The sequence below is a fragment of the Ruditapes philippinarum genome, unplaced genomic scaffold (genome assembly GCF_026571515.1).
Source record: "Ruditapes philippinarum isolate M1 unplaced genomic scaffold, ASM2657151v2 ctg2509_1_1_1_1, whole genome shotgun sequence".
NCBI classification, from domain to species: domain Eukaryota; kingdom Metazoa; phylum Mollusca; class Bivalvia; order Venerida; family Veneridae; genus Ruditapes; species Ruditapes philippinarum.
Window position 1 is genome coordinate 211,027 of NW_026864529.1, and position 3,781 is coordinate 214,807.

Genomic DNA, 3,781 nt, shown 5'->3' on the forward strand with positions numbered 1-3,781 from the left:
AAAAATGACAAGGTTTTCCCACCACTTTGTATAGGAAAACCTACAAATATCAACCAGTTCTGTATAATGCATTGAAACAGTATCTAAGATTGGTGCAATCATTGAATGTATTTAATGTGATACAAAGTAAATATCAACAGTCTCTCGAAACAATGTCATAAACTGCAGTCAAATCAATGAAAATAATGATTTATTCAATATGACATTATTCAATAATTTTCTTTAATATATTATCAATGTAAGTAAATTGCAGATTATGTCTGTATTATGTACTTCCATACATGTATAACTAATGATATTGTCACTACATTCTTTCCTTTACAAAACCTTAAATTACACCAATCTATTTTAACCTATATCTGAATATGTAGGTCATGTAAATTAAAAAAGGTGTTTTATGCAAGCAGTGATTTGCTTTTACCAGTGAATTCACAATGTAAATTTCGCATATTTTAAAAAGAAGTACCGATTAACAAATATGGACGCATGCAACGGAAATTGATCGTCGCATCGGTCTTAAAAGTCAAGTCTTACAGGGATACTCAGGCAAATTAATGAAATAAATATGAAAATGATCTTATGAACTCAAATCACGCTAAAATGGCATTTTTTTTAAAATCCCAGCATGAATTTCTGTGTTAAATTTTATATAATTTGTGTTTGAAGCGTAAATATATTTATATATGCTCAACAAAATTAAGACGCCGACAGAATCACCGAGTAGTTTGTGACTTGAACAAACCCCTGAAGTTACAAAAACAGATACTGTGGATATTGTTCGTTGCATAAATAGAAGTATCTAGTATCATTTTAGTATATTAAAACAAGTCTAAGTCATTCATTTGACATGCTTTTTATAGTTTCCAAAGTTCACTGTGACAACTATTGTGAAATCATAACGCTCTAACCTGACCCAAGCGGGTCAGGTTAGAAAACCATCATTTAATATTTTTTATCACATAAACCGCGGCGCAGGAGTGTATATGCGCTATATGGAAATGTAGCGTTAAAGCGCGCTAATGTTAGCGTAACACTATTGCGCGTCATTGAAAAATTACTCATTTTAACAGTTAACTGTTCTTATTTTAAATATGTGATAAATAGAATATTAAATTCTTGTAGATTCAATACTATTTATTGAACTCGTTGAATAAAACAATATTATGCTCACCAGAGGCCCGCATAATATGATTTTATTCAACTTGTTCAATAAATTAAGTATTAAACTACACTCATTCAAGATCCTCTATATAATGAGAAAAGATTTGTTCCTGTGACTGCCTTTTACATTCATTTTGAGGACATTTACAGAATAATAAATGATCAATTATAAAGGAAGAAAAGAAATTTTTGCCAGTGTCTCCCTTTAAGAGATTTATATATAAGTGTAGTATAAAGGGAAATGCTTTGAAACGTTTTAATAACTTTTCAACACTTAATCTGATATGTTTCTTGGAATTTCAAAATACATTTAAGAGAAGTTAGATCAATGTCGTGTGTTTGTACTTGTTATAACTTATTTTTTAAATGATACCATTAATTTGTGTGAATCTTTCAACGATAAAATTAACTCTTTTATTTATAATAGTAATAAACAAGATAATTTTCTTTTGATTGAAACATATTTTAGAACTTCATTTCTGTAAAATATGCCTTGGTTTGAAATAAAAAGGGTAAGATAGTTCTATAAAATTTAATGTAAAAGTGCTTTTTTCATAATAACTTTGAGTTGATGTTTATGTATAGCACAGAAACAGTTTTGGAGCCATTTAAACTTTTATTGATATATATTCAAAACAGAATAATATTAACTCAATATAAATGCAAATAAGGGTGAAAGTCCTGTTAAAAACAGAAATTCTTTACATACCCTGAGGAGTACTGTAAATACATTGGTCTGTAGACAACAAATGCAATAAAATCTTTTATTTTATGTTTGTCAATATATCACAATACATCACCAGCTCTGTAGAATATATTAGGCAAATAATATTGTCTTTCAAATCAGAAACAAAAATCATAAAAATAAGATGCTGCAAAAAAATGGAAGAAATAAATAGGGAAAAAAATAAATACGTTTTCAGATAAATCAAATTTGTTCAATATATATAACTAAACACAAGTCAATAGAATTATTATGCCTTATGTTATTTACTTTCTTATTTATCGGTTTTTAAAGTGTATGTATTTTTGTCGATTTACTGGTTTTTGTCGATCGCTGTGTGCTTTTCTGTTTTCAACTATTATTTATATGTTTCGACGCTGCATTCTCGCACCTACTAAAGACAAGACACGTTTATGGTTTTTGTAATGTTATTTACTTCTGTCAAGGCGTTTGATTAATCCCTTTAAGACTTAATCTACATAGATTTACAAAATGAAATCTTACGACGTAAAGAAAAGATCAGATACCGTGTTCGTTGCAAAAATAGAAGTATCTAGTATCATTTAGGAATAATTCAAAAAAACCTTTTGGTAGAAATATATGATTTATTCTTGTAGATCATCTTTATTAACTGCCTATTGCAAATCAGTGACAATAAACGCAAGGTTATAATTTGAATTTAAAATCTAATTTATATGATCAAAAAATATCAAATAATTATTCATGATGCTACCATACACTTGCCTACATATTAAATTCAAACACGGTTTAAATACAAAATTAAATAGAATTTGGTGCCTGCTATGGATTCAATAAAATCATCAAAAAAAAAAAAGAGCGTGACAATACACCATTAATCATAAATGATGTCGGCATAATTTCAATGAAACAAAATTTAATTTTCAGATATAAATGCATGATCAGCTTTTGTGTCTGCAACTTCAGAAACAAACTCCTGTAGATTCCGCATTGCTAGTGCGACCTTAATTGGGCAAGACAAGCATAATTAAAAGCTAATATTTGCTGACTCGACAGAAATGATAAGTTGCAGTTTTGATCACGAATGATATCGTTATATAGAAAGAGACAAACGTGACGCTGAGTTTTTTTTAATACTATTTTGCTCTGTTATATAAATCTTTACAGTACTGTAATAGACTAAACAAATTATACACCTTTCAGCATGATCCAGTGATATTTGTGCAGAAAGAAAGCTAGTTCGTTTACTGCACAAATGCTTGCAACCATGTTCAAAATCACTATACAAGAACATTAATTAAGTAGATTTACATAACAGTATGAACATATTTGCGGATGTTTCTAAATTCAAAGTTTCACTATATTATATGCTTAAATTTTGAATTCTACTAATACAGGTGCTAGGGGCGTGGACGGAAACTTTCACCTGACAGTACCGTCCATGAACAGGCAAAATCATACCGAGTCGGCATCATTTTCAATTTTGTCATTTTGGGCGTTCTTAAAGGATTCCGTTTTTCTATATTTTACAGTATTTTTGTATCTACCCACAGTATTTTTGTAACACAGTATTTTTACCACAAACACACTAACTTGTACACCGAAAATGGCACCAAGATGGGCGTCGGACTTTAAAATGAAACATTTTTGAGTTTGTTACAAGATTGATTTACCTATCAGAACACCCTTTTTTAAATTTGTTGTTTTTTAAAAAGATAAGCAGGTATTAATTTTTATTTCATTATTTTCAAAGTTTTATTAAAAAAAATTTTTAAATTTATTTTTTTAAAATTTTTTAAAAATCTCTTTTTAAAAAATGAAAAATGGACTTTTTAAATTAAACATAAATGGTCTAATGATCACATTGTTTTTAATTAACAAAAGTTTAAAGAAACTTATTTAGGACTTTCTGACCGG